Source organism: Barbus barbus (assembly GCF_936440315.1).
Source record: "Barbus barbus genome assembly, chromosome: 8".
Lineage (NCBI taxonomy): Eukaryota > Metazoa > Chordata > Actinopteri > Cypriniformes > Cyprinidae > Barbus > Barbus barbus.
In genome coordinates, this window is record NC_136736.1 from 16,615,291 (window position 1) to 16,631,268 (window position 15,978).

A 15,978-nucleotide genomic window follows, 5' to 3' on the forward strand; every position below is an offset into this window, starting at 1 on the left:
GAGATCTAAAAAAGTGGACTGAGCGGAACTGGTTGCATATATAAGGTGAGGGGGGAAAAACATGCGCCTATGTGTTTGACTTGGCACAATTTACTAAAATATGATGCATTAAACTGTAGTCAGATACATTAAAAAGACAATAAATAAGAGATTGAAGGAATGTCTCTCCAAAAGGAGCCTTTAGATGGCATCTATTTCATATACATTTTACATATGTACATGCATCTCTCTACATTACTTCGACATAGATCTTTAGGATAATGTGGGAAGAAAAAGGACACCACTGTGCCTCTAAGCGATACAGAACATACTGAACAAGGATTTCATATGAAGCCATTTAGATCAAAACATGTCCTTACAGAGGTGCAAGGTAAATCCTCTCTCCTCTCCACAGCCTTTTTCAAAATGTTTCATCACTTCAAAGCGAACATTCAGAAGCAGGTCAAAGACGACATATAATCCCTCAGTATGTGGATTTATCCTACCTTCTCCTGAGACAGGAAACAGACAGAGAAAAATATCTCTGATTGAATGCCTCTGAATATGAGTACTATAACACTGATTTAAAGGATGTTAGGCTGAGACCGGCAAACTCCATTCATACCACAGCGGGTGCCCATATGTAAGCTGAGATCATGGCATTAAAACGACAATAGTATTCAAGCTGAGCAAACACACAAAGCAAGGCTATAATTCACCAGGCTCTCAAATTATACAGTATGATCCATGTATAAGAATGCAATGTTATGCTGAATTTCCACCAGTCCTTTCTCGCCATTTAATACTTGTTTCCTGTTCTGTTTCCTTATTCATTATGAAGTCATCAGTATTAGACCAACAACAATAATTTATCATCATCATCATCATCGTTTCTTTCAATAATAACTGTCTTCATCTCAATAATAACCAATCATTACAGAGTTTTTTTCTGAAAAGACAAATGACTATACAGACATCAGGATAAAATGAAATTTATCAAGACAACTCTTGGCAGGAAGCTGAGGTGAATTAAGCCAGTTGGATATATACACGTTATGCAGTGGTCAAGCACATCAGATAATTCAGGAGAAATTAGAATGATGGATAATGAAGGTTGGCTAAAAAACAAAACAAAAAAAATAACGTTTTGTCACTCCATATATGATAAGCAGCGCTGACTCATGCCAATAACACTGTCCACCTTACATAACTGAAGACAAATTGCTTTTGACAGGATCTTCCTTAAACATCCTGGACCAGTGGCTCTAAACTAACATGTCACCAGAGGGAAGGCTCACTCATTTGCAAGGCAAATTCCCCATTTTTGAGTCAAGTTTTCTGGCTCTCAGTGGGGTGGGGTCGGGGGTATGTGTTTCTTTCAAATACATGCAGCCGTTTCCCACTGATTTATTTCCAGGAAGCCCCAGGGTAATGGATCCTCTCTTCTCTACCTATAGCGTAAACATCCAATTACTGCTGCTAACTGACTAAGACTTAACTGCTCAACGAAAGACTGGCCATCAGTAAGAAAATATGCTTCTCTGGAAGAACAGGATATGGATATGGATTGCTAATTAATCTTACCAAATAAATAATTTTCAATAAAATAATACTGCAAAGCCTGTATCCTAAACAATATCATGACCAACTTCAAAAAGCAGTCAAAGCTACTGCAGGCTAATATAAACTCATGATAATTCTCTGACCTTTTCCATACAGGAAGCTTTCAACAGTGGGTGCACCATCTAGCAGGCACTCTGGGACACATCTTCCGTCAGATTGAGATTCATATTACCTTCCAATGTTCTTGCTTTTCTTGTCCAAAACCTGTAACAAGTTTTTGTTTTTCTTCTTTTGTAGTGTGCTTCACTCTCCCTAGATCTGCATGGCAGGGTGATTTCCCACTCAGAGCTTATAATGTAGGTATGTGAAAGACAAAACACAAAGAGACAATGAAGAATTTGCACAAAAACTTTTCTTCCCTGGGTTTTCTTTTCAGGCTTTGTCTTTATTTGAAATCCCACACTCAGCCAGTGCGATTATTTATAATAGCAGTCAGTAACTTTTTAATCGATGAGGTAATTTCTCTTCTTGCCTTTTAGACTGTATATTCCAGTTCTTATTAAGCCATACAATAGCTTTGTGTGAAGAAGAGACTGATACTTCAGTCATTATTTTCTAAAAATATTGTTATGAGCTTGAGAAAACCAGTAAACTACTCACAAACTATTGAAAAGAGAAACTAGACATTATACTATGACAATTGTCTGATGATAATTTTCACTTAAAGGTCTGGTTCACTTAAAAGATGTTGTCTTAGGCTAAACAGACCAGGGATTTCCAGACAGACAGACTAATATATATATATATATATATATATATATATATATATATATATATATATATATATAAAACAAAGTTACAAAAGTTTTACCCGTCTGTGGAACAGTAAACAATTCCCCTCCCTAAAACACATTACACGCTATTGTCTATAGGACTATTTCTGTCATGGCTCTGCAGCATAAATTTCCAAACCAAAGCACCTTCCCACACTAAATGTGGATTTCATAACTCAATGCAATTACATTATGCTCTCATTTTCAATGAGGGATGGATTTGTCACTCACACACCTTCACAAACTCACACCAGTTACCTAGTGTAATATCCATTTTACCCAAATGCAAATCTATCTTTACAATACAGATGAATATGTTTGTGTGTGAAGCCTCAATCATTCTATTAGTGCTCTGGAAATTAGATCTCTGGAAGCATTACAGTAACTCCCATTCCAAACAATTAGAAAGCTACAGCTCTCACACAATAAATTCAGTGTGCTTGACAAGCTGTTCAAATGGAACTTCAAGCTAGTCAGACGCTCAATTCGTCTGACTGTAATGAGTCAGGTTAATGTACAAGAAAAACACTCTTGACAGCTTCAATTAAAATTCTTAATGCTTCTTTAAGAATCAAATTTAATTACACGTTATTTTGCATAAAATTTCCATCTTAAGTAACTAATAGTACAGTAACATCAACGTAATTAATAGGGCGACATTTAAAAGCTAAGATTCTTAACCATTAGGTTATAACCACCCCATTTAATACAGTACATCCTAAAATTTTCACATTTTCATTTAGAACAAAACACAGCGCAAGAAAACTATTTTTTTTTCTCCAAAAAGGTCAATTACAATTTTAAAAGTAAATTACACTCTTTTGCTGATAGCAAAGTTCTCCTTTCCAGTCCCATCATTTTATAGATTTTTTTTTAAATGGTTACCTTTAATGCAACAGTAAGGGTTATCCAGTGTAGTCTATTACAGCTAGTATAAAAACAACACAATCTTCCAATGTTATAGTTTGTGTAGTAGCCTTCATTGTTATATTAGGTACTCAGTCTCATCCTCTACATAGCCTGCTTTGATAGAATCGGTCACCCAAGATTCTCGAACAATTTTGAACTTCTTAGCATAAAGTCGTCTCAGCATCTTGAAGTCCAGAGTTCTTCTCTCACTTTCTACTATGACATGCGAGATTCCTTCCTTCAGTTTCTCCACTACTGTACCACCATGGAATCGGAATTCTAAGGCACGCGTGTCCAAACTTGTACCCCGTATTATGGTTTTTGGATCTCCCAAGTTAGCACACCGGTCAAAGTATGCAGTGCAAGGCCTAAAAATGCTAGTCGGCAAGTCATCCCAGGCATTCTCTGCTTCTATCTGTGGCACAGACGAACGTTCAACTTCTATGGGGCCAATCCTTTCAAAGACTTCCCTCAGCTGTTGTTCATCAGTGTCAACATAATAACTGTCTCCATACCGATCATACTCTTTAGCAAACTGGTCCCTAGTTGAAGGTGACATGTGGATCATGTGACGTGGTTGCCATGGTATAACCTGCTTATTTTCCAGACACTCCAGCAGCCAAGCAGCCCACACCACATCATGCTGGTCTGAGGAGATGAGGTTCTTTACTCTCATGTTCTGCACAGCTGCAATCACACAGTACGTGTCTTTCCCAGGGTTCTGCACAACAATGCCTCCACAGCGGGCCACAACTTTCTCAAGCTCTGCCTTGGAATGTTCATCATTGCCATTTATCACACAAAACTCCACATCTTCAAACATATCAGTCTCTTTGGTGACCGCTGATAAATCCTGAGATTTAAAGTGGTCAATGACTCCAATTGTCTTCTTGGGCTTGGATACGAACTTGTGCTTCTTCTTTTCAGGCTGGTCCTCTTGGATATGTAGATGTCTGGATGCCAGCTTTCCAGAAGCTCTGGAGCGGAACTGGCTCAGTTCAGCCAAGGTCATGCACTGATACCACTCTTTGTCTTCTCTGATTCTTTCTATTCTGGGGAAACGTAAAGTGCAGTTGGTCTTATACATTTCACTAGAGACGATCTCTACCGCTTTGACTTGTATGATCACAGAGTTGCGTGGTTCTATGTAAACCTCTGGTTTTTCTGTTCCACATAAGATGGCAGCTGGAGGATTATTTCTGTTGTAAACTTTCCAATGTTTGGCCAACTTCAGACCAAGATCGTACAGTTCTTTCATAGTGTAGCCTGAACCAATGCGGCAGAGTGTGTGGAAAACCGTGGGCTTCTGGACTCGGAACCTCTGCTACCGCACACAGAAAATGAGAGAGCATCCCGCTTCTCCTGCCTTTACCCCAGTAGCCTCCCACTATCAGCAGATCAAGCTCATCCATCAGACCATCCACATATTCAGGCTTAATTTTCACCCATCCTTCACCCCGTTTATCAGGTTTGTAGATGGACAAGGGATCCTTAACCATAATCCCCTCTTCCAGATTGTCAATGGCCTCATTGAGAAAATTCACCACTTCTTGCATGGTTTTGCCTTCAGATTTTGTGACCAACTGGATACGACCTTTGACTGGCGTAAAGATAGTCTCAATAATTTCGTAGCGCTTCTTGAGAGGTTCATTTGCAAACTTCTGACTGTTTACTAACAAGACATCAAATACGCAAAAGCAGGTTTGCAAATCAGAGTCATCCATCAGCCTTTTAATATCGAACTTACTGCCCTTCTGCATGAAGGTCTCAGTTGTTGGGTTATAAGCCATCATCTCTCCATCCAGTATGCAGTTTACCACATGAGGTTTGAAGACGTTGTGAATGTATGGTGTGAGGGAGCCCTCTAGTGGAGAGGCCCCAAACTGTTGCGTGTACTCATAAGAGTTCCTAGTATAGTATTTGTAAACATCTCCAGCTTTGTGCAGCTGAATGCGTTCACCATCAAGCTTTGTCTCAATATAGAATGTCCGGTTGCCCATTTGCTTTTCTATCTGTCTGATGTTGGCAACAGCAGCCAGCATTGGTTTAAAAGCTGAAAACAGTTCAATAGAGACCTCACTGAGGGACACAGATGGATCATGAAGTTGTCGGCAGACTTTATTCAGATCTGTGGTGACATTGTAAAGTTCTGGTGCATCTGGATGGAAAACCTGAAGTACTGTCTCCTTGCTAATGCCAAGTTTCATGTCCTTGAGGATCATTCTAATGAGCCACTTCTGTTCCACTGCTGAACTCTGGGTTATCAGATGCAAAAGGCTTTTCTTCACTTGATCCTTCTGTTTGCTGGCATTGTTGATAGCTACGGAATCCAAGAAGTCATTGACTTCTTTAATGCTTAAATTCCCCTGACTTGTACACCTTTTTTCAGGACAAAGTAGGCCGTAAGGGCAAAGTCGCCTGCTTCTCCTTGACTTGTGGTTGGAGCTCTGTAATTTAGAAGTTTGTTTGCGTCAGGTCCATTTTTAGGTAGTCCTAAAACTTCAATATATAGTTTGGCAAGCATGTTTTCTTTTATACCGTAAGCCATTCGTTCTCGCTCAAATTGAGGCACGATAAGACGCATGGCTGCATAAAATGAATCTGTGGTATTAGAACTGTCATTGTGAAGCGCTGCATGGAAGTTCCTCCAAGAATCAATAAAATCTTTTAGAAATTTGCCTTTGTCTGGTCGGAGTTTGGTCTTTTGGATGTTCTCCAGAACTGTGCAGAGGTCGATGAACGGAACTTGTGCAGCAACAGCCGTCTGTGGTGTGGCATCACTTTTTGAGGCACCTTCCATCATTGCAGAGGACACCTGAGGAAAAAAACATTGCAGAGTTTATCTAAAGAGTTTTGATTCATGTGCTTTTTACTAGAGCTAATAAATAATTCCTTATACAGTTGGGCAAAAAAGTATTTAGTCAGCCCCCAATTGTGCAAGTTCTCCCACTTAAAAAGATGAGAGAGGCCTGTAATTTTTATCATAGGTACACTTCAACTATGAGAGACAGAATGGGGGGAAAGAATCCAGGAAATCACACTGTCTGATTTTTAAAGAATTTATTTGCAAATTATGGTGGAAAATAAGTATTTGGTCAATAACAAAAGTTCATCTCAATACTTTGTTATATACCCTTTGTTGGCAATGACAGAGGTCAAACTGTTAAACAGAGCTTGACTAGATACCGGCTAAGACAGAGAATAAACATGCTTCACACAGGTTGCAGTGAGAACACGCAGTCAATTGTTTATTGGTACAGGTGTAGCTTAAATAGAACATCACATGGCATGGACACATGACAAACACACCTGAGAGGAATCCATAATAATTGGGAGCATACTCATTAACCAATCAATCAATTAACACCCCCACTTGCTCACACATTATCCACAATCATTCATATTCAGTCACAAAGAAAAACAAAACATCATGGAAACCAACTGAAGCTTGGCTATAACCCAAACAAGAACGTGGAAAAGGTAAGTAGCTTCACTTTTGTAGCTGGTTTAGTCATTAGGTCAGCAACCATCTGATCTGTTGGGCAATACTCCAAAAACACTTCACCATTGTTTACAGTTGATCTCACAAAATGGTATTTAATATCAATATGCTTACATCGCTGTCTGCTAACAGGATTCTTTGCCAATGCAATTGTACCTTGGTTGTCTTCATAAATCATAGGTACACCATACTGATAATCATCAAGATGTTCAAGCAATTGTCTCAAGTACAAACACTCTTGTATAGTGGCAGCTAATGCCATGTACTCAGCCTCACATGTTGATAATGCTACAGTTGGCTGCTTTTTGGTCTTCCAAGAAATCAGAGGACCATTCTTACATAGGCTAACACAATAACCAGATGTACTACGTCGGTCATTTGCATCACCTGCCCAATCTGCATCACTGTAAATCACCAACCTTAACCCTTCATCACATTTCCTGTAACAGAGCATCTTGTCATTTGTACCTTTCAGATATTTCAGTACATGCTTTACAGTTGTCCACTGCTCTTCTGTTGGCTCACTGAAATACTGGGACAGTTTGCTAACAACATAACTCAGATCAGGTCTAGTGCATGAGGTTAGGTAGATTAGGCTACCCACTGCCTCTCTGTATTTCCTGGGGTCACTCAGCTTTTCATCACCATCGATGTAATTCAACTTTGGTTCACAAGGTGTCGACCTGGGTTTACAATCTTGCATGTCAAACCTGTCCAGCAGTTTGCCAACATAACTCTGCTGTGACATAGTCACACCCCCATCATACTGGTCAAAAGTGATACCTAGAAAATTCTTCAGTCTTCCCAAATCTTTCATCTGGAATTTCCCAGTAAGCATCTCTTTGACCGTTTTTAAAACGCTCTCATCACTGGCAGCAATAACCAAGTCATCAACCCATATCAATATTATCACTTTCTCATGTTCTGTTTCTCTCTTGTAAACACAATGATCAGCTGGGTTTTGTACAAAGATGTTTTCACACAAATAGTCATGTAACATTTTGTTCCAGTTTCGACCTGATTCTTTTAGCCCATACAATGATTTCTCCAGTTTACATACCATTTTCTTATTTGTCTGAGATTTTACATCATACCCCTCTGGCTGTTCCATGTAAATTTCATAATCAATCGGTGCATGTAGGTAGGCAGTTTTAACATCCATCTGATGGAGGATCAGATTCTCCTGAGCAGCTTTCTGCATTAACACTCTCACACTGGTAAGGTCAGCAGTAGGAGAAAAAGTTTCTCCATAATCTACACCCATCTCCTGACTATACCCCCTAGCGACATAGCGGGCCTTATACTTGTCAGATCCATCAGTATTGATTTTGATAGCATACACCCATCTACCCCCCACTGCTTTCTTGCCTTCAGGTAGGGTGGTCAAAGTAAATGTGGTGTTATCCCTCAGTGATTTCATCTCCTCATCCATTGCATCTACCCACTCTTTTGAGTTGGATGAAGTCACAGCTTCTCTGAAAGTCTGAGGTACATTTGAAACCATCTTATAGCAATAATCAATGCTGATCTGCACCTGATCACTCTCTACACCATAGAAATCTGGCCTCCTTCTTTCTCTACCAGGGTATCTCCTCTCTCTACTCCGGGTATCTGGAGAATACGATTCTGGCTTGACCTCAGTTGACTGTAGACTTATCTGGCTTGGGCCTAGCCTAATCTCTGGAATGTCACACTGCTTGGGTTTGTCAGGGTCAGGTCTGGTTGTGCTAAACCGCACACCAACGTCATCGTCAGACAATTCATCAGTCTCCTGTCCCTCAATATCGGACATAAATCTCACCAGTCTGTGTTTCATCACCTTTCTACTGTCAGGATAGTAGACCATATAGGCTGGACTGTTCTTATCATACCCAACGAAGATGCCTTTGTCAGACCTTGAGTCTAGCTTCTTCCTGTTCTGTCTATAGGTATAACACACAGTACCAAACTTCTGCATCCTGGACATATTGGGTTTCCTTCCTGTTAGCATAAAGTAAGGTGTCTGTTTGGTGCGGTTGTTAAAACATCTATTCCTCACCACTGCTGCTGTCTGGACTGCATACGGCCATAGCTCCTGGGGTAACTGACTTTCTAAGAGCATACATCTAGCCATATCAAAAAGGGTTCTCCAGTTACGCTCAGCAGTGCCATTCTGGTGTGGTGAGTATGGTGCGGAGGTCTCATGTCTGATTTTGTTCCTGCGAAGTAATACTTGATAACCCTGTCCAGTAAACTCAGCACCATTATCAGACCTGATACATGTAACATTCCCATATGGAGCTGTGTCAGCTAGGAACCTCTCTGTGGCGTCCACTGTGTCACTTTTATGCTTCAAAAAGTACACAAACACTGCACTTGAGTGATCATCAGTAAAGGAAAGTGCGTACCTATACCCTTCTCTGGACTTTGGGTCAATGGGGCCTGCCAAGTCAGTGTGTATCAACTCTAGAGCCAACTTGGCTCTCACATCAGGCTTTCTATTCCTACTCTGAGTGAATTTACCTTGGACACACACATCACATTGCATAGACTTGGGTACTTTACCCTTGATCGACATACCATCCACAACATTCTCTAACTTCTGAACATCATTAAAATTGCAGTGTCCCAAAATCTCATGCCACTTCTGAATATCATGGCAACTCATACATTGATCATCACAGTCATTGTTCACTGGCACAGTAGGCAAATAGAACAGCCTGTTATGTTCATGAATAAGAAAACGTGTACCGTCTTTATACTGCAGGACGTCTTCACCCTCCTTGAAGATCACTGTTGCCCCGCTGGAAGTTGCAGCTCTCACGGAGAAGATGTCTTGGGGATAGGAGGGAATGTACAGCGCCTGCTTCAGTGTGGCACTGAGATGCCTCCCCCTGCTGTCGACCAGACACACCTCTGCTTCTCCTCTGCGCTCCGCGACCCCCTTGCACCTTGTGCCATCGGCCAGCTCCACGCAGTGCGTCTCGGCCTGGAATCGGTCGTCGAAGCTCTTGAACCTGGCCAGCTCGGTGATGATATGAGATGTCGCACCAGTGTCCACCATCAACCCCTTTCTGGTGACATCGCTCCCTGGTTGACGATCACTGGCCACCAACTTGAAAGCAAAAGTGTTGTCTGTCTCCTCGTACACCCCATGTGCGTCGTCCTGCTGTTGCGGTTTCCGTTCTCCTCGCCATGAGATACGCTTACCATGGCTGTACCACTGTTGATCACGCTGACACTGTCTTGCCTTGTGTCCTCTCTGGCCACAACGGAAACACTCCATGTCCCTGCTCTCAGTGCTCCGCACCCTTACGCCTGTCGGGGCACTGGCCTTCCTTGAATGTGCCCGGGCCCCCATGACATTGTCTTCGGCCACAGCTGTGCGCATACCTTCAGTGCTCTCGTAACTCCGCAATTTTGTCTTAAAATCCGCAAAAGAGAGAGTCTCATCCCTTTGAGTGACAAAAATGGAAACAGGCTTGAATGATTCTGGCAGCCCCTTCAGAACCATTGCAACTAATAATCCATCACTCAATACTTCTCCAGCATTCCTCAGCGCTGTGATTGAGGTCTCGGCACGTATGACATAGTCAGTCACACTCTCACCACTCAGCTTTTGCAGGGAAGTCAATTCTGTATAGAGACTCACAATGCGGGGCTTACCCTTTCCAGCATAATAGTCCCGCAAGATCTTGAGTGCTCCACGCCCATCATCCGCAGCCTCTCGCATGATCAGGGACAAACTTTTATCATCAAGGAATTGGATCAGTTCTGCATATGCTTCAGCATTCTTTGCTGTATCCTCAGCCAGTGCGTCTGCATCCGCACCCACAGCGGGCCCATTCAAAATTGTGTCCTTCAATTTCTGCAACCGCAGATGGCCCAAAAACTTTGTCTCCCACAGTTCATAATACTTTTCGTCTCCGTCGAACACAAGACGAGACCAACGTGAACTTATCCTTTCGCTCATAGTGCTGGCACTCCAAACCTTGAGACACGAATTCCAAACGTGCAAACAAACTGTCTTACTACTCACGCCGTATCTGCACAAACGTCAGCGCATCTGAATCAACACCTGGCAGACGTGAATCAACACCTGGCAGACGACTTAAACGAGTTCTTTTGTCGTTTTGAACGATCACCCCACACCCGCCCAGAACACCCCTCCACACAACCATTCACACCTCCAGCAACCCCTCTCTCCCCCACACCTACAATTCAAATCAGCGAAGACGATGTGTGCCAGGTCTTCAGGAAAAACAAAAGAAGGAAAGCACCTGGTCCAGATGGTGTGTCACCAGCCTGCCTAAAAATCTGTGCTGAGCAGCTGGCCCCCATCTTCACACAGATCTTCAATAGATCACTGGAGCTGTGTGAAGTCCCCTCATGCTTCAAACGCTCCACCATCATCCCCGTCCCAAAGAAACACAAAATTACTGGACTAAATGACTACAGACCTGTGGCACTAACGTCTGTAGCCATGAAATCATTCGAAAGACTGGTTCTGGCTCATCTGAAGGACATCACTGGACCCTTACTGGACCCCCTGCAGTTTGCCTACAGAGCAAACAGGTCTGTGGATGATGCAGTCAACATGGGACTGCACTTCATCCTGCAGCATCTGGACAGACCAGGGACTTATGTGAGGATCCTGTTTGTGGACTTCAGCTCTGCTTTTAACACCATTATCCCGGAAACCCTTCAAAATAAACTAACTCAGCTCTCCGTCCCCACCTCCGTCTGCCAGTGGATCAACAGCTTCCTGACAGACAGACAGCAGTTAGTAAAGCTTGGCAAATTCTCATCCAGCACTCGAACCATCAGCACTGGAGCTCCTCAGGGCTGCGTACTCTCCCCACTGCTCTTCTCCCTCTACACCAACGACTGCACATCTAAAGACCCCTCTGTCAAGCTCCTGAAGTTTGCAGACGACACCACACTGATCGGCCTCATCCAGGACGGTGACGAGTCTGCTTACAGACAGGAGGTTAAGGAGCTGGCTGTCTGGTGCAGTCTCAACAACCTGGAGCTTAACACGCTCAAAACTGTGGAGATGATCGTGGACTTCAGGAGAAACCCCCCTGCTCTCCCCCCACTTACCATCATGAACAGCACCGTGACTGCAGTGGAGTCATTCAGATTCTTGGGCACCACCATCTCTGAGGACCTAAAGTGGGATATTCACATTGACTCCATTGTCAGGAAGGCCCAGCAGAGGCTGTACTTTCTTCGCCAGCTGAGGAAGTTCAACCTGCCACAGGACTTACTGAAACAGTTCTACTCTGCCATCATTGAATCCATCCTCTGCACCTCAATAACTGTCTGGTTCAGCTCAGCTACCAAATCTGACCTCAGAAGACTACGGAGGGTAGTCCGGACTGCTGAGCGAATCATTGGTACAACCCTCCCCACTCTCCAAGAACTGTACTTATCCAGAGTGAGCAAAAGGGCTGGTAAAATCACTCTGGACCCCTCACATCCAGCACACAACCTCTTTGAACTGTTACCATCTGGTCGACGCTACAGAGCTCTGAGCACCAGAACGACCAGACACAGGAACAGTTTCTTCCCTCAGTCAATACATCTCATGAACACTCAATAAATAAACGTAGAACACACAACTAATACATTATCCATTCACCACACTCACTTATTTTATTTTCTCATTTCTAATTTGCACATACTTCACCTGTACATACATAGTCGCCTATATTATATATTATATATTGTGTATTTTTTATTTTTTTTGCTGCTTTGTACATTGGTTATTGGCTATTTCCTGTTATTTTGTTTCATTACCTGTGTCCTGTCCTGTTACTGTCTTTCTGTTGCACTGTGGAGCTTCTGTCACTACAACAAATTCCTTGTATGTGTAAACATACTTGGCCAATAAAGCTCATTCTGATTCTGATTCTCATTCTGATTCTGATTCTGATCTGGGCCCATAACCTGTTAAACAGAGCTTGACTAGATACCGGCTAAAACAGAGAATAAACATGCTTCACACAGGTTGCAGTGAGAACACGCAGTCAATTGTTTATTGGTACAGGTGTAGCTTAAATAGAACATCACATGGCATGGACACATGACAAACACACCTGAGAGGAATCCATAATAATTGGGAGCATACTCATTAACCAATCAATCAATATCCAGGAAATCACACTGTCTGATTTTTAAAGAATTTATTTGCAAATTATGGTGGAAAATAAGTATTTGGTCAATAACAAAAGTTCATCTCAATACTTTGTTATATACCCTTTGTTGGCAATGACAGAGGTCAAACGTTTTCTGTAAGTCTTCACAAGGTTTTCACACACTGTTGCTGGTATTTTGGCCCATTCCTCCATGCAGATCTCCTCTAGAGCAGTGATGTTTTGGGGCTGTCACTGGGCAACACGGACTTTCAACTCCCTCCAAAGATTTTCTATGGGGTTGAGATCTGGAGACTGGCTAGGCCACTCCAGGACCTTGAAATGCTTCTTACGAAGCCACTCCTTCGTTGCCCGGGCGGTGTGTTTGGGATCATTGTCATGCTGAAAGACCCAGCCAAATTTCATCTTCAATGCCCTTGCTGATGGAAGGAGGTTTTCACTCAAAATCTCACGATACATGGCCCCATTCATTCTTTTCTTAACACGAATCAGTCGTCCTGGTCCCTTTGCAGAAAAACAGCCCCAAAGCATGATGTTTCCACCCCCATGCTTCACAGTAGGTATGGTGTTCTTTGGATGCAACTCAGCATTCTTTCTCCTCCAAACACGACGAGTTGAGTTTTTACCAAAAAGTTATATTTTGGTTTCATCGGACCATATGACATTCTCCCAATCCTCTTCTGGATCATCCAAATGCTCTCTAGCAAACTTCAGACGGGCCCGGACATGTACTGGCTTAAGCAGGGGGACACGTCTGACACAGTGTGTTACTGATGGTAGCCTTTGTTACTTTGGTCCCAGCTCTCTGCAGGTCATTCACTAGGTCCCCCCGTGTGGTTCTGGGATTTTTGCTCACCGTTCTTGTGATCATTTTGACCCCACGGGGTGAGATCTTGCGTGGAGCCCCAGATCGAGAGAGATTATCAGTGGTCTTGTATGCTCCCACAGTTGATTTCTTCACACCAAGCTGCTTGCCTATTGCAGATTCAGTCTTCCCAGCCTGGTGCAGGTCTACAATTTTGTTTCTGGTGTCCTTCGCCAGCTCTTTGGTCTTGGCCATAGTGGCGTTTGGAGTGTGACTGTTTGAGGTTGTGGACAGGTGTCTTTTATACTGATAACGAGTTCAAACAGGTGTCATTAATACAGGTAACGAGTGGAGGACAGAGGAGCCTCTTAAAGAAGAAGTTACAGGTCTGTGAGAGCCAGAAATCTTGCTTGTTTGTAGGTGACAAATACTTATTTTACAGAGGAATTTACCAATTAATTCATTAAAAATCCTACAATATGATTTCCTGGATTCTTTCCCCCCATTCTGTCTCTCATAGTTGAAGTGTACCTATGATGAAAATTACAGGCCTCTCTCATCTTTTTAAGTGGGAGAACTTGCATAATTGGTGGCTGACTAAATACATTTTTGCCCGACTGTATATGGAAATGTAATATTTAACACATATGTTACCTACATGGAAATACATAATTTTCACAAAAGTACATTCTCCTTGATTTGATTATGTACATATGCTAATAATATCTATATGATGATTTTTATATGGTAATAGCAAGCCTATGTCAACAATATATAGTTATATACGCAACTTTATCAAAAGAATATATACACACAAAAATCAGTATGTTTATATGCTTTTGTAATGTTTTAAATACATTTCTAATTTTTATATTGACTTTAGGATGGATATACATGTACATGACAAATATGTCCAAAAATCTATTACACACACATAAACACATATATTGTATGAGCTAGTTATATATGCTAATATAAGAAACTGTCCCAATTTCTAATCAGAAATATATTGTGTCACTCTAACCTAAAAGCATAAGCAGACATTACACTCATACTGAGCATTTTGGTTTTTACACAAAGTATAACGAATCATTTTCTTTCTTAAATGGAATACTTTCACAACGAAAATAACAGCCTATTTTAAAACAAACGACAATAGATTTTAATAAATCATTAAAATAAACTCTATAAGTAAAAGTTGTGTAACTATCGCATTTGAATGTTTGATAAACATTCAAACGCGTCATTTTGGCAAATAAAAAATATTTCGATAGTAGACAACATAACAAAAATATTTACCTTTGAACGAGGACTGGAGTCAGTTCAAGTCAACTTCCGTGTTATTTACAGGAAGTTTATCAATATATATTATAAACAATTTCCGGATTCATCCGCAAATAATGTGACTTATTTAGCTTATTGTTCATGCTATGTTAATGCTTATAAATCTTATAAATTCCAGCTCCAACGACTGTCAGGAAGTCTTTTAGTGTAACTCAAGGCAGTTACTTCTTCTCCTGGTTTAATGGACGCAAAGAACTTTGCCGCCACCTACAGTACATTAACTAAACTGAACAAAAACAAAATGTTGTCTTTAACATCACACTGTTTTTCCTCACGGTAGGGTAGAGTGGGGGGAAACGCCCCTCTACTGTTTTCCCAAAATAACCACAAGATAAAGTCAAGATTAATTTTTATTGTAACTATGGACTGTTGACGAGTGATGTTTTCATCATGAAGCTTACACTGGTGATTTATCACCATCGGAGAGGAAACAGATTTCACAGTAAATTATCTAATTTTCAGCAGTAAGAAAAAAAGTGTTTTAAAGCTTGTTTTGTAGAACATCACAGTTATTTATGATATGAGAACAGTAGGGCATGTAGATAGAGAGTACTTGTTATTTAATAAAAATATAATTATATTTTCAGAATGACATAATTTAATTGGTTGAATAAAAATAAAACTAGATTATTAAATAAAACAGAGTTCCAGAGTACCCTGGTTCTGTACCCTGGCATCCACTTCCCACTGGTCCCCTACTCTCCTTTGTGCCATTAAACCACCGTTGTGCCTGGAGGAGATCTGGCTAAGGTGTGGAAGGCCATCTGTATCCTGAGCAACAATACTGCCATTGCAGAAGTGTGGGGCCGCCTGGATGTCCACTATGTAAAAGTAACCATGTATCACACTGTTGTTTCTCCCTGCTTCATACAACCTCTTTGTAAAACTTTTCTGAACCAATTCTGA

At 41.5% G+C, this 15,978-nt stretch overlaps 1 pseudogene across 1 annotated transcript; it reads right to left on the reverse strand.

The window, feature by feature from the left end:
• Positions 1–3,295: 3,295 nt before the first annotated feature.
• Positions 3,296–15,150, reverse strand: LOC306873594 (DNA ligase 4-like; annotated as a pseudogene). The gene is made up of 2 exons (XR_013785839.1): positions 15,028–15,150; positions 3,296–6,099 (listed from the first exon to the last, which is right to left on the reverse strand). The product of XR_013785839.1 is annotated as a DNA ligase 4-like (transcript).
• Positions 15,151–15,978: the final 828 nt, after the last annotated feature.